This window comes from Mytilus californianus, unplaced genomic scaffold (genome assembly GCF_021869535.1).
Source record: "Mytilus californianus isolate M0D057914Y unplaced genomic scaffold, xbMytCali1.0.p SCAF_3, whole genome shotgun sequence".
NCBI classification, from domain to species: Eukaryota; Metazoa; Mollusca; class Bivalvia; order Mytilida; family Mytilidae; genus Mytilus; species Mytilus californianus.
Window position 1 is genome coordinate 83,654,694 of NW_026262679.1, and position 22,469 is coordinate 83,677,162.

The 22,469-nt window shown below is 31.0% G+C and overlaps 1 long non-coding RNA gene across 2 annotated transcripts in view; it reads right to left on the minus strand.

Annotated features, from left to right (window-relative positions):
- Positions 1-4,416: 4,416 nt before the first annotated feature.
- Positions 4,417-22,469, minus strand: part of LOC127735261 (uncharacterized) — a 40,847-nt gene continuing 22,794 nt past the window's right edge. Inside the window, exons 3-14 of one of the 2 annotated variants that reach the window (XR_007998207.1) lie at positions 20,025-20,230; positions 18,916-19,003; positions 17,994-18,199; positions 16,885-16,972; positions 15,838-15,920; positions 13,813-13,996; positions 13,248-13,480; positions 11,919-11,980; positions 9,982-10,046; positions 9,093-9,156; positions 5,377-5,473; positions 4,417-4,717 (exon numbers count right to left, since the gene is read on the minus strand). This is a non-coding gene — a long non-coding RNA (uncharacterized LOC127735261). Of the gene's footprint in view, positions 4,718-5,376; positions 5,474-9,092; positions 9,157-9,981; positions 10,047-11,918; positions 11,981-13,247; positions 13,481-13,812; positions 13,997-15,837; positions 15,921-16,884; positions 16,973-17,993; positions 18,200-18,915; positions 19,089-20,024; positions 20,231-22,469 lie in introns of those variants that run through there. The other variant, XR_007998206.1, reaches the window with a different exon arrangement.

A 22,469-nucleotide genomic window follows, 5' to 3' on the forward strand; every position in this document is an offset into this window, starting at 1 on the left:
GTTCTCTAACTTGAGTTTGCCTCAACCAAATGTTATGAAACTTATACACAATGCTTATTACCACAAAACATTTTGGTGGCGTCACTTTAACCGTTCTAGAGTTATGCCCTTTATAAATGGAAAAATTGCAAATTTTTTAGTTTCAGTTCTCTAACTTAAGTTTGCCTCAACCAAATGTTATGAAACTTATACATAATGCTTATTACCACAAAACACGTCCCTTCAACCGTTCTAGAGTTATGCCCCTTTATATATGGAAAAATTGCAAAATTATTATTTTCTTCTAAATATCAAGAAATATTTAAAATTGGAGTTATCTTCCTTTGTCCATGATTATAGTTGAATCAACTACAATCAATGCTTCATACAATGCAATGTTTAATTTTGACTTCCACTGGTGAAACACAGATCAAGTTGAATTTGGGTAGTGTCACTTTAACCATTATTGAGTTATGCCCCTTTATAAATCGAAAGATTGCAAAATTTTTAGTTTCCATTCTGTAACTTAAGTTTGCCCAAACTAAACATTATGAAACCTATACACAATATTCATTACCACAAAATTAAGATCAAGTACAAATTTTTTGTTTCTGTTTTTAACTTTAGTTTGCCTCAACCAAATGTTATGAAACTTATACACAATGCTTATGACTACATAATACAGATTAAGTACAAATTTGGTCGCAACACTTTTACCATTCTTGAGTTATGTCCCTTTATAAACATGAAAATTGCTGAATTTTTCATTTCCGTTCTCTAACTTTAGTTTGTCTCAACAAAATGTTTTAAAACTTATACACAGCCGTTCTAGAGTTATGCGTGTTTACAAATAGAAAAATTGCTGAATTTTCAGTTCTCAGAGCGGGTTGTATCAAGCCAAATTTTTTTTAAACATGCAAACCGAGCAAGAATCTTTTTTTTCAGTCAATGCAAAGCAAGAATATTTTTTTCAACATTTGTAAAGACAAAGGAATAGGACATGAAGCCAGAATATTTTTTTTAGCATCTGAATAGGCCAGATTATTTAAAAAAAAAAAAAAACCCGGGCCCCCCAGAAAGTCAAATGGTCCATGCCTTAACACAAAATGTACATTGTTGTGTTACATGTGTATTTTCAGTGCCAGAAAACTTACGAATTTGAAATTAGACAAATTTGAAATTGTTCACCAGTTCTAATTGGATCTTTTGTGGGTTCGTGTTGCTTGTTGTTTACAAGGTAATTTTCGGTGTAGTGCTATGTGGGCTTTTGATTTCTTTTGTTATGCCCCCGCCGTAGCGAAGGGGGCATTAAGTTTTAACCTTGTCCGTCCGTCCGTACGTCACAAAGTCAGTTTCCCTTCTCTAACTTTAGTTTGCCTCAATCAAATGTTATAAAACTTATTACAATACTTATTACCACAAAACACAGATCAAGTCTGAATTTTGGTGGCGTCACTTAAATCATTGTAAAGTTATGCCCCTTTACAAATGGAAAAAATTGCTGAATTTTTGTTTTCTGTTCTCTAACTTTAATTTGCCTCAACCAAATGTTTTGAAACTTATACACAATGCTTATTACTACAAATTACAGATCAAGTTTGAATTTTGATGGTGTCACTTTACCTGTTCTAGAAATATGCCCTTTAATTTTACAAAAGGAAAAAAATGCTGTTTCTCAAACTTAAGTTTGCCTCAACCAAATGTTATGAAACTTATACACATTACTTATTACTACAAATTTGGGTAGCATCACTTTTACCGTTCTTCAGTTATGTCCCTTTATAACTTTATATGATATGCAAGGGGGGGCATCATCTGTGTCCCATCGAAACATTCCCCATTTATTTTGTTTTTTTTTCCACTTTTCCACTGTGTTACACGACCTTGTCATTTTTGTATTGCCCCTTAACAAAAAAATTTTGTGGTCGTATATTGGTATGACGTTGGCGTCGTCGTCTTCTGAAGACACATTGTTTTAGCACTCTAACTTTAGTTTAAGTGAATGGATCTCTATGAAATTTTACCATCAGGTTCAATACCACAAAAGGAAGGTTGGGATTGATTATGGGGGTTATGATACCAACAGTTAAGGAATTAGGGGCCAAAAATAAGCATTTTTGTAACTTCCAGACATAACTTGTGTGTTAGTGTATGTATCTCTCTGACATTGTGTCACAAGGTTCCATATCACAAAGGGAATGCTGGGATTGATTTTGGGGGTAATTGCCTCCAAATTTTAGGAATTAGGGGCCAAAAAAGGTGCAAAAAACAAGCATTTTTCTAGTTTCATGAAAATAACTTGTGTGAAGGTGTATGGATCTTTCTGAAATTGTACTACAAGGTTCCAAATCACAAAGGGAAAGCTGGAATTGAGTTTGGGGGTAATTCCCGGAAATGTTTAGGAATAAGGGGCCAAAAATAAGCATTTTCTAGTTTCCAGAGAATAACTTGTGTTCAAGTGTATGGATCTCTCTGAAATTGTACTGCAAGGTACCATACCACAAATGGAAGGTTGGGATTGATTTTGGGGGAAATTGCCTCAAAATTTTAGGAATTAGGGGCCAAAAAGGGGCAAAAAACAAGCATTTTTCTAGTTTCAGGACAATAACTTGTGTGTAAGTGTATGGATCTTTATGAAATTGTACTACAAGGTTCCATATCACAAAGGGAAAGCTTGGTTTGAGTTTGGGGGTAATTGTCTTAAACATTTAGGAATTTGGGGCCAAAAAACAAGCATTTTTCTAGTTTCCAGACAATAACTTGTGTTCAAGTGTATGGATCTCTCTGAAATTGTACTGCAAGGTACCATACCACAAAGGGAAGGCTAGGATTGAGTTTGGGGGTGATGAATCATAAGGGGGTTCAAAAAATTGGGGAGGGGATTTTTTTCCCTTTTTTTTTTTTTTAAATTTTCCATTTTAGATTGGTTATTTCTGATTTATATGTAAAAGCAAATAATATTGATATGGTTTGAATAGGTAAATTAAAAAAATTTAAGTTCTTAGACCACATTCATTCTGTGTCAAAAACCTATGTTGTGTCAAAAATTTAATCACAATCCAAATTCAGTGCTGTATCAAGCTTGAATGTTGTGTCCATACTTGCCCCAACTGTTCAGGGTTCGACCTCTGCGGTCGTATCAAGCTGAGCCCAGCGGAGCATTTTATTAAAGTTTCTATCAATATTTGTATATGTTTATAACAGACTGTTACTCTGCCTACCCATTGAATTTAGGTGTCAATCTTAATAACAATGTCTGAGCAAACAACCAAACCAAGTTTGCAAGCATGGCATATGAACTCTTGATTTGCATGCTATATTATTTCAACTCTAATAGGTGTTACTCTGAATTTTACAAGTTGGTATAATATCAATAAAATTATATGATGGTTCACTCGGCATTAAAAGCCACAATGAATCTAAAATTAAAACTATATGATGGTTCACTCTGCATTAAAAGCCACAATAAATCCATGATTTAAATATATATTAAAAGTTTAAAATTTGTATCCCCCTTTTTTTTACTAGTATGACACATAATGTACAACTAAAATGTACAATTTGTTTCAGAATTTTTTTGTTTACTGGAGCACATGTATATGTGAAACACCTGCAATTAAGCTGTGAAAGCAATTAATTAAGGGTTTGTATATTGAGACTTTCAAAAAGGGTAGGTACATGTTACTAAACATGCTATAGAAAATCAATAAGCACACATGTTTTCTATATTGACCTATTGAAATAAAATGAAAAAATATGAGTAACATGCATATACTAGTAATGGCAAAAAAGTTGTAAACAGTCCTGTTTAAACTAACTAAATTTTAGATATTTAATGTGGCTCTTTATTCCAGGCTTGTGACTGGCAAGTTGTACTGTATTCATAATAATAAAGCACCTTGGTTTTATTTAGAAATTAGAAATGGGGTATCTTTTATCAATGAAAATGATAATAGATGTAAATATTGGTCTGCTCTAGATGATGATTGTAAAGATAATTTTTAAAATAGATTTCCTGCATAATGAGGTTATTATTATTTAATCACAAAATTTGTAGGCAAATCTAAGAATACTATCACTATTGTGGGTGTTATGGTGCATGAAAATTGGTGAATACAGTATTACTTGGCTGCATTACCCACCTCCCTCCTCAATTTATTTTTCTTTTTCTTTCATTTTTTTTAAATTTTCTTTTCTTTTTTTTTTATTTTCTTTATTTCTTTTCTTTTCTTTTTTTTTTATTTTCTTTTCTTTTCTTTATTTTTCTTTCTTTTCTTTTCTTTATTTCTCTTTCTTTTCTTTTCTTTTTTTTTTAATTTTCTTTTCTTTTTTTTTCTTTTCATTTTGTTTTCCTTTTTATTTCTTTCCTTTTTTCTATTCATTACATGTATGTACACAAGTTTCAAGCACATGCATTATTTTTTTTCTTATATAAATATATATATATATACATGTATGTACAGTCTTCTTAAACTTGTAGAAGATTTTGAACAATTGTTTTTAGAATCAGAACTCAGTACTGATGCCCCAACGTTCCAGTAGTTGTTTTGTTTGTTGATGCAGTGCATTTTTTGTCTTCATTTGGTTGTATTTTCCAAGCATTTTAAATCCAACAATCATCTTGGCTCTCTCATACTGTTCAGTAAAACATTTTCTGTTGCAAGTCTTCAATATATTGTAAAACTTTTAACTTCTTCACTGGTTCCTAGAATTGTATCAACCAGTGTTGTTATTTTGTCTGGAAAAAAGGATTATTGATTTATAACATTAAAGAAGACTAATGATCAGACTCAATGATTTGTAGATCAAACAGAGGTTGTTTTTTTATATATTTTATTGTTTAATGTTGATCATCTGGATATGGAATCATTTATATTGGGATATTTTGACCAAAAGGCTAGTTTAGCTAGTGCATTCTCAGATAGTAGCCTGGGCCTGTATGCATAATTTATAAAGCTACTTAAGTTAAGATTTGTTCCGAATGGACAGATTTTTCTACATGTCCTACAATAAATTAGTACTAGGATTGGATTTCTTAACTTAAGTGGTTTATGCATACAGGCCCTTGAGACTCAATACCAATTTGACAAAAAAATGTTTTGGAGTAATGCTTCATTCCAAACCAATTTCACATGCAGCTGTGCATATATTTGTGTACATGTACTTTAATATAGGGCACACATGGGCACTCGACTAGGATGTAATTGGGCTTGCATGTATTTTCTTGCAATCTCTTGAAAAATCATACATAAACATTTAGAATTAGTAGAAATTAGTGCTTTTAAATTGTGGTTAAAAGTACCCCCATCTTTCCTTACAATACATAACACATTAATGGAACAGTAATTTTGAACACTGCTGAAGCATGTTTTGTTTGAAAACTAAAAACAGATATACCGGTATATCTACCTGTTTGCGTACATATGTTTATTATGGATTCAGTTTCTTCATGTTCCTGACAATATTTCAAGCCAAAAGGATCCCAAATCTTCATCTGCATAATAAAAAAAAACTTAAGTCAAAATTAAAATGTATGTGTGTTTCCAGTTACATTCTCAAAAAAATTCGTAAGGGTTCCGCGGAACCCAGTGTCTCGCCTACTTTTGCTGTTAATCACAGGCTCAACAAAAGAGAGGAAAAAAATTAATAAAAATATTCCTCTCTATACTATCTTTTGATTGTAAGTAGCTTCTGTCCAAGTTTGGTAAAAATCCAGGATAGTTTATGAATCTAATAAATGTTTTAAAAACTTAAACTGCAGACTGTATGTAATGTTAACTGGAAGAAAAACTAAGTCTATTTATAAGTAAAATACGGAAAAAATGGAACTAAATTTTAACAAAATTTCCTTTTAGATACTAGCTTTTAATCATAAACAAGCTTCTGTCCAAATTTGGTACAAATCCAGGATAGTTTAAGAAAGTTGTTAAAATTTTAAAAACTTTAACCAGAGTGAATGCAATGTTAACTGGCAGAAAAACTAAGTCCATTTATAAGTAAAATACGGCAAAAATGGAATTTTTATTTTACAAAATTTACTTCTGGATACTATCTTATGATCATAAACAAGCTTCTTTCCAAGTTTGGTAGAAATCCAGGATAGTTAAAGAAAGTTATTAAAATTTAAAAAGCTTGAACCACAGAGTGAATGTAATGTTTGCTGGCAGAAAAACTTAGTCCAATTATAAGTAAAATACAGAAAAAATGGATTTCTTTTTTTTTTACAAAATTTACTTTTGAATATTATCTTATGATCATAAATAAGCTTCTGTCCAAGTTTGGTAGAAATCCAGGATAGTTTAAGAAAGTTATTAAAATTTAAAAAAACTTTAACTACAGAGTGAATATTTGTGGACGACGGAATGTAGGATCGCTATGTCTTGCTTTTTCGACAAAAGTCAAAGGCTCGACAAAAATGAAGGCAATAGTATGTGATTTAAAAAGAATTTTAGATTCTGTTTGTTGTTAACATATAGGTCAATTTTTATGCCAGCACTGAAGCTGAGGGGGCATCAAGTGTTACCCTTGTCTGTTTGTATGTGCATCCCAAAAGTGGTAACCATTTTTATACGCCCGTCAATTTTTGACGGGACGTATTATGGTATACAAATGTCCGGTGTCCGTCCGTCCGTCCGTCTGTCTGTCCGGCGTAAACATGTCGCACCGTAACTTGAGAATGACATCCAAATTTCATGAAACTTAACATAGTTGTTTCTTATGATGGTCAAACGATCTGTATACTTTTTGGTGAAAATAAGATTAAAACTTTTTGAGGTACGGGACTTAGTAACTAAAACAGGTGTGTGTTTTTTTTCACATGTCGCGCCTTATCTCAAAAACAATTTATGATTATTGCTTAAAACTTTACACACTTCTTAGTTATATTGATCTTAAGATCTGTATACATTTTGGTGATGATTCAAAATTTTATTTTAGAGATATTGAGTATTTTGTTAAAAAAGGGGGAGGGGTTTTTCACATGTCGCGCCTTATCTCAAAAACAGTTTATGATTATTGCTTAAAACTTTACACACTTCTTAGTTAGTTATATTAACCTTAAGATCTGTATACTTTTTGGTGATGATTCAAAATTTTATTTTTGAGTTATTGAGTATTTTGTAACAAAATGGGGGTTTTTCACATGTCGCGCCATATCTCAAAAATGATTTATGATTATTGCTTAAAATTTTACACACTTCTTAGTTATATTAATCTAAAGATCTGCATACTTTTTGGTTTTGATTCAAAATTTTATTTTTGAGATATTGATTTTTTTTTTTTAAAAGTGGGGTTTTCACATGTCGCGCCGTATCTCAAAAACGATTTATGATTATTGCTTAAAATTTTACACACTTCTTAGTTATATTAATCTAAAGATCTGTATACTTTTTGGTTTTGATTAAAATTTTATTTTAGAGATACTGAGTTTTTAGTAAAAAAAAAGGGGGTTTTCGCATGTCACGCCATATGTCAGAAACTATTTATGCTTATTGCATAAAAATTCACACACAAGACGACGGGCGTGTCATGCGCTCATGGCTCAGCTGTTTATTAACTTTAGTTTGCCTCAACCAAATGTTTTGAAACTTATACACAATGCTAATTACCACAAAACATTGTTCAGCTTTGAATTTAAATGACGTCACTTTTACATGTAATATGGACACATTCTCCATTTATTTATCTTATTGCAAATTAGATCTATGAAAAAATAACAAGGATTTTATAAGATTTTTAAACATGGGTTTATAAAGCATATGTAATAAAATTATGAAAAGATAAGGGAGCTACCATTTGATTTTTATGGGAGGGGCTAGGATGAAAAATTTTGTCATGCATTTTTTTTTAGTTGTTATCTCTGTCCTGCCTTTTTATTTTTTACTCTATTCGGTCCTGCATTATTATTAAAGTTGTCGGGGCCATATAGTTTTACCTTTGTCCGTCATTCTGTCATTCCGTCATTTTGTCATTCTGTCATTCCCTCATTCCGACATTCCGCAACAAACCATTATACAGACTTTTTTTCTAAACGCCTTCAGATATTGGGCTGATTTTTGGTATGTGAGTTAACCATGATGAGTTACAGATCAAGTTAAGTTTAGTTCCGCTCTGCTAATTTTTGGTGAAATTATGGGCTTTGGACTTTGATAAATTGTTGAAAATCACAGTTATACGGACTTTTTTATTTCTAAATGCCTTCCGATATTGGGCTGATTTTTGGTATGTGAGTTAACCATAATGAGTTACAGATCAAGTTTAAGTTTAGTTCCACTATGCTAACTTTTGCTGAAATTATGGGCTTTGGACTTTGATAAATTGTTGAAAATCACAGTTATACAGACTTTTTTCTAAACGCCTTTAGATATTGGGCTGATTTTTGGTATGTGAGTTAACCATGTTGAGTTACAGATCAAGTTTATGTTTTGTTCCGATATGATGATTTTCATGTCGTTTCAACACATCTTCAGTACATCCACTTCCTGTTTGCTGATAGTTTGAAATTTAACTACTCATTGATCAAGGAAATTTTTCATCAAACTAGTATTGGTCTTGAGAGCTGGATACTATCCATACATGTTTGTGTCCACATGTGTTGTTGAAATTGCAGATTTTTCAATTGTTTGAGACGGGGTCATTCATGTCGTTCCGACACATCGTTTTTTATTAGTTTATCCTGACTTTTTTTACATAAATTGTCATCCTGCCTATTTTTTTGCCAAGTTGCTCATCCTACCTTTTTTTTTTACTCAAAACTCCTGTCCTTCCTTTTTTTTCAAATTTCATCCTAGCCCCCTCACCCTTAAAAATCAATTAGTAGCTCCCTAAGTAGGGGTAAGTGGGCAAAATTGTAATGGCACTTCATGGATAAAACAAGAGGATTCTGAATTTCTGACAAAAAGTTAAAAAAAAAAAAAGAGCAACCATCCTTAAGTATTAATGTGTTTACGACACTTGGACAAAGACCATAACCATATATCCCTTGTGGTGCAAAGTAGACAAAAAGAACTTCTGACCAATCTCTTAAAACTATCAAGCCTAATGCACATTATATTCCTCTCAATTTTTATTTTAAGATGAAAAAAAAATTTGTTTTCAACAGAGTATATAACTACTAATTTATGAGTATTAGACCACCAAGTTTTAGTCCCCATCCATGAAAACAGTCACTGTAATAACCTAAAAAGGAATTTAAATTGACACAAATTATATATATATATATATTTTTCGAAAGTGTTAAATTGTCAGCCAAAAAATTAATTTTCTGCCTTCAGATTTTGCATAGCATCAAAACCAGTTTAATATCTATAAAACCGGGAAAAAAAACATGTTTTGATTTTGTTTTAACATTAACTTTTTTCTCAATAATCTATAAGTTATCTCCCATTGAATGACACATTCTTGCTGTTTGTTGTACTAGCCTCCCCCTGAAGGTGAAATCTATCTCAGAATTTGCTTTTCAAATGATATATTATTTAATTCATGTTACTGGAAACCAAATATCAAACTGATAAAATAACTGTTTTTTGTCATATTTTCATAAAATTCTATGAAGGTTTGACATTTGACGAGTAATTGATAACTAATATTTTAACCTTAAAATTATCGTAGAGAAAACTTTGAAAAAAGTCCATTTATTGCATCTGTTGCAATGAAGGACTGATTTCCAAGTTAAATAAAAATTGATAATTCCCCTTCTCTGATTTTATATACAGCAATAATAACTAATTAACTCATTCCCTACACACATTTATTCCTTCAATTTGAATTTCAAAATTTTGCTGTGGATTCTTTTGATGTACAATAACTTCAAAGTTTGATAAAGTTAATTTTTGATGTTTGAAAACTTTTTAACCAAAATACTGAACCTAAATTTGGACGCCTTAAACAAAGTAATGTGAATAACTATGCCTGGCTTCTGCGACAAAATGTCACAGGCAAAATTCAAGTGCATATACATAATCTTTAATCGACAAGTTTATAAATCTATGCAATGGTTGTTACCTTAAAAGACAGCTCCAATGACAATTCTATACAATCCATACTGACCAGCAGTAATTAATGGTAGCCTGAAAGTAAAATGCTTAGTCAATCAAAATTATCAAAACAGAGGCTCTTAAGAGCCTGTGTCGCTCATCAGCATCTTCAACAATAACCACTTCATGGTAAAAATCATCACAAAAGGGTAATAACTCTATAAAGAGTAAACTGACGATTTCAGTCATGTTGACATATTTGTAGGTCTTGTCCTGTTGATAATTTTTGCTTTTTAATGTTTCTATCTACATTTGTATCCATTTTACTTTTTTCAAGATAATAGGCAAAAACTAAAAAAACGTGGTAAAAAAACGACATAAACTCTATTAACAGGTCAACTTAAGATTTAATCCAAGGCAGCCTTTTTGTAAATCTTGACCTGCTGATCAATGGTAAAAATCTACATTGAAGATCAATAACTCCAATAACTAGTCCTCAGAAGATTTCAGTCATTTGAACTTTGACTTTTGTGCATATCTTGTCTTGCTTTTTTTGTATTAAAATTTCTCTCCATCTATTTTTATTTTCAAAATAATGAAAAAAATGAAAAAAATTGGTAAAACTTTACATTTAAGGGCAATAACTCCTTTAAGAATGTCTGACAGTTTTGACGTAATTGTACAGCAGGTAGATCTCAACATTCTGAAAAATTTTTTCATTTTCGTGGATTGAGGAACAATTGTATTTTTGTGGGTTTTGCTACAGTTGGCATACAAGCCTATAGAAAATGTGTACTACATTAAACATTTATATATGTTGGTCACTTATATATCCATGAAAATTGGTATCTAAAGAATAATAAATCCAGAGTATATGGAAATAGGTTATAAAATTATGACATAAACTGTTAACACAGAGATAATTGTCTCGTCTATTTGTTATTTTGATAATGCAAATGTTGAAATTAAAATAGCAATACTTTAACATGTAAGTTATGCAAATATTCAAAGTCAATGAACCATGATATGACTGAAGGTACAGGGCTAAACAATCTCCATGGAAATGAGATGTGCCAATGTTAATACAACTGCAAACCAAATACCGTTGACTTTTCATAAGTCGTTCCCTTTAAACAAACCTAAACACAAACATCAACTTGTAAACTATGTAAAAGTTTCAAAGTCAATGAACCATAATTAGGGGGTGGGGTTATATAATCTCCATGGAAACGAAACTTGCAAATGCCAATACATTTCCATACCGAATATCATTGACTTAACATAAGTGGTTAATCTTAAACTGACCTAATCACAAACTATTACATGTAAACTAAGTAAAAGTTTCAAAGTCAATAGACCATGACTGAGGGGTAGGGACCAAATATTCTCCATGGAAATGAGATATGCCAATGCTTATACAACTGCATACCAAATATCAATGACCTACCACTAGTGGTTCCCCATAAACTGACCTAATCACAACTTAATACATGAAAACTAAGCAAAGGTTTCAAAGTCAATAGGCCATGAATGAGGGGCGGGGCCAAATAATCTCCATGGAAATGAGATAGCCAATGCTTATACAACTGCATACCAAATATCATTGACCTACCACTAGTGGTTTACCATGAACTAGACCTAATCACAAACTAATACATTGTTGATGCTGCCGCCACCAGAAACAGCACACCTATGTCTCGCATTTTGACTCCGTCAAGGCGAGACAAAAATGAGTAACAGAAGATGTGTTGTATACATCAATGTGACAACATCCCAACAACACAAAAATATGACATCCACAGAATTAATTAAAATCTTTAAAACATTTGGTCAAATTTTGGTACTGATATGAAAAAACAAACTTCTGACCTCTTGCATCTTCAAGGATAGAGCATATTTTATTTCCTATAAACTTATTTTATGATGAAAATAAAACTTGTTTAAATAGAGGAATTATATACCTACTTAAATATTAGACATATTATACTACCAAGTCTTACTCCCATCCATGAAAACACTGAAATCACCTAAAAAGGAATTAAAATTGACATAAATTATACATTTTACAAATCTTGTTGAAATTGCCAGCCTAATATTTTCAATGAGTAAACAGTCTTGTCGTTTGTTGTACTAGTCTCCCCTTGAAGGAAAAATTCTCTCTGAATTTTACTTTTTGTGATTTGAATGCTTTATTCATGTTCCTGGAAACCATATATTGAATTGATAAATTATTTTTTGTGTGTGTTGTAAGTGTGGAAAACAAGAAAACAGATGTTGCCTTCTGTACTTTTATCACATATTTTTATACGCCCGTTTACGGGACGTATTATGGTATACTGTTGTCCGTTCGTTCGTCTGTCCGTCTGTCCATCCGTCGTCAACATGTCGGACATTAACTCAAAAACGCTTTAACCAATTTGCATAAAACTTTGGTGAATTGTTTATATCTATTGACGTGAGCTCCCTTTCATTCTTTATAAATTTTAGATTTGACGTTTCCGAGTTATGGGGTTTTATTCATTAAAAAAAGGGGGATTTTCCAGTTTTCGGACAATAACTCAAGAATGCTTTCACCAACTTGCAAGAAATTTTGGTTAATTGTTTATATCTATTGACATGAGCTCCCTTTTGATTTTTATAAATTTTAGATTTTACGTTTCCAAGTTACGGGGTTTTATTCTTAAAAAAAAGGGGGATTTTCCAGTTTTCGGACAATAACTCAAAAATGCTTTCAGCAGTTCTCATGAAACTTTGATGAATTGTTGATATCTATTGATGTAAGCTCCCTTTAGAATTTTATAAATTTTAGATTTTACATTTCCGAGTTATGGGGTTTTATTCATTAAAAAAGGGGGGATTTTCCAGTTTTCAGACAATAACTCAAAAATGCTTTCAGCAATTCTTATGAAACTTTGGTGAATTGATTATATCTATTGATGTAAGATCCCTTTAGAATTTTATAAATTTTATTTGTTTATTATAAGTCTGACAACAGATTTACTGTAAAGTATTGCACAACAGCATAGTGTATTGCACAACAGCAAGAAATCTTTAATTGAATATAACTTCAATTCATATAACCAATTTCAAGTTCTTTGACTACATTTATTCAGAAACCTATAATATGTCAAATATTTAATTACAATCCAAATTCAGACCTGTATCAAGCTTGAATATTGTGTCCATTTTTGCCCCAACTGTTCAGGGTTGGACCCCTGCGGGCGTATCCAATTGCGCTTAGCGAAGTAGTTTATTAGAGAATATACAGAAATTGTATTGCCTAATTGTACTTACATTATTTCTTTAATGGCCACACATCAGACTTGGAAGATGATCAATGTAATAATCTTCCTTGGAGCTGCTGTCCTTGCTTCTTTATTTTTTCATGGCAGAGCCTCTGAGTTAGCAATGAAGATCTATGTTACCATCTTGCTTGGAACTGCTATCCCTGATGCTTTTTTTTTTTTCACTCTGCATGTAGATGGAAATCAGATAGTTATTGTATATATGTACCACTCAGAAATAACCTAAAAAGGAATTAAAATTGACAAAAATTATACATTTTACAAATCTTGTTGAAATTGCCAGCCTAATATTTTCAATGAGTAATCTCAAAATGAATGAAACGGTCTTGCCGTTTGTTGTACTATTCTCCCCTTGAAGGAAAAATTCTCTCTGAATTTTACTTTTTGTGATTTGAAAGCTTTATTCATGTTCCTGGAAACCATATATTGAATTGATAAATTATTTTTTGCGTGTGTTGGAAGTGTGGAAAATAAGAAAACTGATGTTGCCTTCTGTATTTTTATCACATATTTTTAGAGAATATACAGAAATTGTATTGCCTAATTGTACTTACATTATTTCTTTAATGGCCACACATCAGACTTGCAAGATTATCAATGTAATAATCTTCCTTGGAGCTGCTGTCCTTGCTTTTTTATTTTTTTCATGGCAGAGCCTCGGAGTTAGTAATGAAGATCTATGTTACCATCTTGCTTGGAACTGCTATCCCTGCATGCTGCTTTATTTTGTTTTTTTCACTGTGCATGTAGATTGAAATCAGATAGTTATTGTATATATGTACCACTCAGAAACGTGTCCATCCCCCCAAACGTGTCTGATTCCCCCAAATGTGTCCATATGACGTCAATGAACTGCAAAATATGACTTGTTGCTAAAGGGCATCAAAACGTGTTCTGTTTATGAACGCCCCAACATATCCAGTCTATATGGAACCAAAGGTTTCTTTTAAAAAGCCCAGAAACAACTTCTGCAGGAAGCCTGTCGTGCAATACCCTCATACATTATACAGATATTTAGGCATCACCGGAGTTTCTTAGTACAAAATAATTCACTAAGTAAACGATGATTTACACTGTACAAAACTAGTTCATTGCGTTTTCTGTGCAATTGTTTGCTCTAAATATGCTTGAAATATTTGCCACTGGCATTAAGCAATCAATGGTCAATAGTTAAATTAAGCTTGCAATAATGCTTAATATAAACAACGGGCATTGAACAAATTAATGCTAATAAATGACCACTGTATTAACAGTGAAGCACTGGGAAAACATGCAATATAAATTGTATGAGATTTCTTAATTATGAAGTACCTCCATCTATTATTGAAAACAATGACAATTCTATTGATAAAAAATTAATAAAACCGCTGTAAGTAAAAATAGCTTTTTATTTTGTCATCCTTTTTCTTACACTGTGTCTGTTTATTTGAAAGCAGAAGTCCCTGTGCACATTGTACCATATCTTGGATATTTGTTCATGCCGATTACTATATCTTTCCTCCAGATGTCCTTAGATAGCTGCTTAGATTTATTTTTAAAATCCAACCCAAACCCGACGTCTTCTATCGTGTCCCCCATCATTGTATTGCCGTAAACTTCACAGGAGACATATATAGTTTTGAGACATTTTGGCGCTTTAAACTGGACACGTTTTGGCGAATAACATTATTGGACACGTTTGGGGGAGTGAAATCAGTCACGTTTGGGCAATTTAAGATTCTAAGGCCACGTTTGGGCGAAATAGACACGTTTGGGGTAATCGGACATGTTTTGGGGGAATGGACATGTTTGGGAGTGTTATCATGATTTCTTCAACTACTCTTAAATATGTTCACCAAAGTTAAACTGAATCTTGAACAGTTTGTACATTTACAATTTAACTTTTTTAAATATTAATTTTGCACATATGCAGTTTTAGTTGTTAATTCTACAGGTCTTTGAAGCATTTCATATTAGTGTTGATATATCAAAGGACAGATGTGCATCTCGCATCATCCTTTGGGCTCTCAATTAATTCTCATCTGTGTTTTTGGACATTTAAGAAATTTTATTGTCTGGATTTATAAACCAAATTATTTTTATTCCCCCAAGTATTCTGTTGTCTGGTCACTATCTTCAGTTCCAACTTGTTTGGCTGCCATATATATAAAGCTATAGGGAGCCATGCTGTGTTCCGTTGAATTGAAAGGTGTGTCACGGTCTTTGAAGTTTTCTCCTTATGAATGGCTAATAAACTTTTAGCCACAAACGGTCAAAATTTTTACACAGATGAGATGACTCTCTCAAAAAAAAAAAAATAAAACTTTTTCGACAAATTGCACAGACTGTAAGCTTACATGATTTTACTTCTTTCAGTCTTTCTTACATCAGAGTACTAGAATGTCCTACCACAGTATAGGTTACCTATCGAAAAGTTCTATACTCTGGAGTCAATTCGGTAACATGAAAATAGATTATAACAACACTTTTTTATTAAAGAATGTATCATTAGAATATTAATTTGAAAGCTATAAATATTAAACCGAGTTGTAATTAAAAAACCAAGCAATTTTCCCAGGGGAAACTGATTTTATCATTACCTAACAAGGTTTAACCGAACTCATCTTCATCTTCTATGTACAATGGAACTATCTTCAAGCTGTACAACTGAAACTTCTCAGGCCTGCATTTGTAACAAAAACAAAAATTATAAATGAGTGATGTGTTGGATAACTTCTGGCACAAATAATTTACCGTTAATTCAGAAACACTTTTGCAAGGTTTTATTAATCTGAATAATGCGACAGGTTGAGTATTGCAATAATAAGAAAATCCAATTCTGATATCTGTACGAAGAATTTCCTGAAATTCAATAAAATAATCTTACTTTTAGTCCATTATGTAAAAATAGCAATAATAAATGCACACATGATGTACAGTAGTTGTTTATGTAATTCATACATGTTTCTCGTTTCTCGTTTTTACATAGATTAGACCGTTGGTTTTTCCCGTTTGAAAGGTTTTACACTAGTAATTTTTGGGGCCCTATATAGCTTGCTGTTTGGTGTGAGCCGATGCTCCGGGTTGAAGGCCGTACCTTGACCTATAATGGTTTACTTTGATAAATTGTTACTTGGATGGAGAGTTGTCTCATTGGCACTCATACCACATCTTCCTATACCTATACACAATAATTTGGTGGCTAACCAAAACAATCTGATGTATACATTTTGAACAGAAATGATTAAAATTCAACTGAATTTCAAACAATCTAAATTGAGTCATATTTTCCAAATTACTTTAAAAAAATCGACTAAATATGTAGATATCCAAATTGACAATCGGAAACTTTACTTTCGTTCAGGTGAGACTATTAGAGAAAGGGTTTCCAAATTGTCAATGTTAAGAGACTATTTGCTGTTATAATTAATTCAGAAATTAATGTGATGCATGTTTTAATTCAAATCCTAAATTGGAATACAAGTATACTTTTTTATTAAAATATATTTCATTAGAGTATAAATTTGAAAAAGAAATTTTGGACTAATTTGTAATAAATTTTCAAGCTGTTTCTCCAGGGAAAACTGATTTTATTACCTTACAATTTATTAACAGTTTAAGTACAATTGTAATGACAAAATACCTACATCATCATCTAGGCATCTAGGCATCTTCAATTTAATCGTCTCCAGGTCTAAAACTGTACTCTCTTCTTCTCTCTGGGCTGCCGTCTATCTGTAATACATATTCAAATTATTTTAATATCTATAGGACAACTATTAATAAATAAAAAAAAAATATACTTACTTTCCGATTCATACTTTACCTGTTCCCACGTAAATATCCTGGGGCTGGTATCTGAAACAAAAACAAAATAAGTTCAAAAATATTGAACCAAATATAAAACTTAAAAAATTTGCTACTTTAATTTTTTTTTCTTTCAAAATATCTATAAAGAAAAACTGGCATTAATGGCAGCCATCATCATTGGTCAATTGCTCTTTTTGACTATATATCATTCACTTATTATCATTTTAAATCTATATTTCAATCAATAATGAAGACGGTTTAATGATATAATCATTATTTCCGAAATTAATGTTCCTGTCAAATTATCAGAAGTTGGTGGCAAACCAAAACAATCTGATGTATACATTTTGAACAGAAATGATTAAAATTCAACTGAATTTCAAACAATCTAAATCAAGTCATATTTTCCAAATTACTTTTAAAAAATCGACTTAATATGTAGATATCTAAATTGACAATCGGATACTTTACTTTCGTTCAGGTGAGACTATTAGAGAAAGGGTTTCCAAATTGTCAATATTAAGAGAATATTTGCTGTTATAATTAATTCAGAAATTAATGTGATGCATGTTTTAATTCAAATCCTACATTGGAGTACAAATAAAAAAGAAGATGTGGTATGATTGCCAATGAGACAACTCTCCACAAGAGACCAAATGACACAGAAATTAACAACAATAGGTCACTGTACGGCCTTCAACAATGAGCAAAGCCCATACTGCACAGTCAGCTATAAAAGGCCGAGAAATGACAATGTAAAAACAATTCAAACATGAATACTAAGTATACTTTCTTATTAAAATATATTTCATTAGAGTATAAATTTGAAAAAGAAATTTTGGACTAATTTGTAATAAATTTTCAAGCTGTTTCTCCAGGGAAAACTGATTTTATTACCTTACAACTATTAACAGTCTAAGAACAATTGTAATGACAAAATACCTACATCATCATCTGGGCATCTACAACTAAATCATCGCCATGTCTAGGACTGTAATTTCGTCTTCTTCTCTCAGGGCTCCCGTCTATCTGTAATACATATTCAAATTATTTTAATATCTATCAGACAACTATTAATAAATAAAAAAAAAATATACTTACTTTCCGATGCATATGTTACCTGTCCTGATGTAAATATCCTGGGGCTGGTATCTGAAACAAAAACAAAATAAGTTCAAAAATATTGAACCAAATATAAAACTTAAAAAATTTGCTACTTTCATTTTTTTTTCATTCAAAATATCTATAAAGAAAAACTGGCATTAATGGCAGCCATCATCATTGCTCAATTGCTCTTTTTGACTATATATCATTAACTTATTTTCATTTTAAATCTATATTACAATCAGTAATGAAGACGGTTTAATGATATAATCATTATTTCCGAAATTAATGTTCCTGTCAAATTATCAGAAGATGGTGGCTAACCAAAACAATCTGATGTATACATTTTGAACAGAAATGATTAAAATTCAACTGAATTTCAAACAATCTAAATTGAGTCATATTTTCCAAATTACTTTAAAAAAATCGACTAAATATGTAGATATCCAAATTGACAATCGGAAACTTTACTTTCGTTCAGGTGAGACTATTAGAGAAAGGGTTTCCAAATTGTCAATGTTAAGAGACTATTTGCTGTTATAATTAATTCAGAAATTAATGTGATGCATGTTTTAATTCAAATCCTAAATTGGAATAGAAGTATACTTTTTTATTAAAATATATTTCATTAGAGTATAAATTTGAAAAAGAAATTTTGGACTAATTTGTAATAAATTTTCAAGCTGTTTCTCCAGGGAAAACTGATTTTATTACCTTACAATTTATTAACAGTTTAAGTACAATTGTAATGACAAAATACCTACATCATCATCTAGGCATCTAGGCATCTTCAATTTAATCGTCTCCAGGTCTAAAACTGTACTCTCTTCTTCTCTCTGGGCTGCCGTCTATCTGTAATACATATTCAAATTATTTTAATATCTATAGGACAACTATTAATAAATAAAAAAAAAATATACTTACTTTCCGATTCATACTTTACCTGTTCCCACGTAAATATCCTGGGGCTGGTATCTGAAACAAAAACAAAATAAGTTCAAAAATATTGAACCAAATATAAAACTTAAAAAATTTGCTACTTTAATTTTTTTTTCTTTCAAAATATCTATAAAGAAAAACTGGCATTAATGGCAGCCATCATCATTGGTCAATTGCTCTTTTTGACTATATATCATTCACTTATTATCATTTTAAATCTATATTTCAATCAATAATGAAGACGGTTTAATGATATAATCATTATTTCCGAAATTAATGTTCCTGTCAAATTATCAGAAGTTGGTGGCAAACCAAAACAATCTGATGTATACATTTTGAACAGAAATGATTAAAATTCAACTGAATTTCAAACAATCTAAATCAAGTCATATTTTCCAAATTACTTTTAAAAAATCGACTTAATATGTAGATATCTAAATTGACAATCGGATACTTTACTTTCGTTCAGGTGAGACTATTAGAGAAAGGGTTTCCAAATTGTCAATATTAAGAGAATATTTGCTGTTATAATTAATTCAGAAATTAATGTGATGCATGTTTTAATTCAAATCCTACATTGGAGTACAAATAAAAAAGAAGATGTGGTATGATTGCCAATGAGACAACTCTCCACAAGAGACCAAATGACACAGAAATTAACAACAATAGGTCACTGTACGGCCTTCAACAATGAGCAAAGCCCATACTGCACAGTCAGCTATAAAAGGCCGAGAAATGACAATGCAAAAACAATTCAAACATGAATACTAAGTATACTTTCTTATTAAAATATATTTCATTAGAGTATAAATTTGAAAAAGAAATTTTGGACTAATTTGTAATAAATTTTCAAGCTGTTTCTCCAGGGAAAACTGATTTTATTACCTTACAACTATTAACAGTCTAAGAACAATTGTAATGACAAAATACCTACATCATCATCTGGGCATCTACAACTAAATCATCGCCATGTCTAGGACTGTAATTTCGTCTTCTTCTCTCAGGGCTCCCGTCTATCTGTAATACATATTCAAATTATTTTAATATCTATCAGACAACTATTAATAAATAAAAAAAAAATATACTTACTTTCCGATGCATATGTTACCTGTCCTGATGTAAATATCCTGGGGCTGGTATCTGAAACAAAAACAAAATAAGTTCAAAAATATTGAACCAAATATAAAACTTAAAAAATTTGCTACTTTCATTTTTTTTTCATTCAAAATATCTATAAAGAAAAACTGGCATTAATGGCAGCCATCATCATTGCTCAATTGCTCTTTTTGACTATATATCATTCACTTATTTTCATTTTAAATCTATATTACAATCAGTAATGAAGACGGTTTAATGATATAATCATTATTTCCGAAATTAATGTGCGTGTCAAATTATCAGAAGTTGGTGGCTAACCAAAACAATCTGATGTATACATTTTGAACAGAAATGATTAAAATTCAACTGAATTTCAAACAATCTAAATCAAGTCATATTTTCCAAATTACTTTAAAAAAATCGACTTAATATGTAGATATCTAAATTGACAATCGGATACTTTACTTTCGTTCAGGTGAGACTATTAGAGAAAGGGTTTCCAAATTGTCAATGTTAAGAGAATATTTGCTGTTATAATTAATTCAGAAATTAATGTGATGCATGTTTTAATTCAAATCCTACATTGGAGTACAAATAAAAAAGATGTGGTATGATTGCCAATGAGACAACTCTCCACAAGAGACCAAATGACACAGAAATTAACAACAATAGGTCACCGTACGGCCTTCAACAATGAGCAAAGCCCATACTGCACAGTCAGCTATAAAAGGCCCAGAAATGACAATGTAAAAACAATTCAAACATGAATACTAAGTATGCTTTCTTATTAAAATATATTTCATTAGAGTATAAATTTGAAAAAGAAATTTTGGACTAATTTGTAATAAATTTTCAAGCTGTTTCTCCAGGGAAAACTGATTTTATTACCTTACAACTTATTAACAGTTTAAGTACAATTGTAATGACAAAATACCTACATCATCATCATCTAGGCATCTACAACTAAATCATCGCCATGTCTAGGACTGTAATTTCGTCTTCTTCTCTCAGGGCTCCCGTCTATCTGTAATACATATTCAAATTATTTTAATATCTATCAGACAACTATTAATAAATAAAAAAAAAATATACTTACTTTCCGATGCATATGTTACCTGTCCTGACGTAAATATCCTGGGGCTGGTATCTGAAACAAAAACAAAATAAGTTCAAAAATATTGAACCAAATATAAAACTTAAAAAATTTGCTACTTTAATTTTTTTTTCATTCAAAATATCTATAAAGAAAAACTGGCATTAATGGCAGCCATCATCATTGCTCAATTGCTCTTTTTGACTATATATCATTAACTTATTTTCATTTTAAATCTATATTTCAATCAGTAATGAATACGGTTTAATGATATAATCGTTATTTCCGAAATTAATGTGCGTGTCAAATTATCAGAAGTTGGTGGCTAACCAAAACAATCTGATGTATACATTTTGAACAGAAATGATTAAAATTCAACTGAATTTCAAACAATCTAAATCAAGTCATATTTTCCAAATTACTTTAAAAAAATCGACTTAATATGTAGATATCTAAATTGACAATCGGATACTTTACTTTCGTTCAGGTGAGACTATTAGAGAAAGGGTTTCCAAATTGTCAATGTTAAGAGAATATTTGCTGTTATAATTAATTCAGAAATTAATGTGATGCATGTTTTAATTCAAATCCTACATTGGAGTACAAATAAAAAAGAAGATGTGGTATGATTGCCAATGAGACAACTCTCCACAAGAGACCAAATGACACAGAAATTAACAACAATAGGTCACCGTACGGCCTTCAACAATGAGCAAAGCCCATACTGCACAGTCAGCTATAAAAGGCCCAGAAATGACAATGTAAAAACAATTCAAACATGAATACTAAGTATACTTTCTTATTAAAATATATTTCATTAGAGTATAAATTTGAAAAAGAAATTTTGGACTAATTTGTAATAAATTTTCAAGCTGTTTCTCCAGGGAAAACTGATTTTATTACCTTACAACTATTAACAGTCTAAGTACAATTGTAATGACAAAATACCTACATCATCATCTGGGCATCTACAACTAAATCATTGCCATGTCTAGGACTGTAATTTCGTCTTCTTCTCTCGGGGCTCCCGTCTATCTGTAATACATATTCAAATTATTTTAATATCTATCAGACAACTATTAATAAATAAAAAAAAAATATACTTACTTTCCGATGCATATGTTACCTGTCCTGACGTAAATATCCTGGGGCTGGTATCTGAAACAAAAACAAAATCAGTTCAAAAAT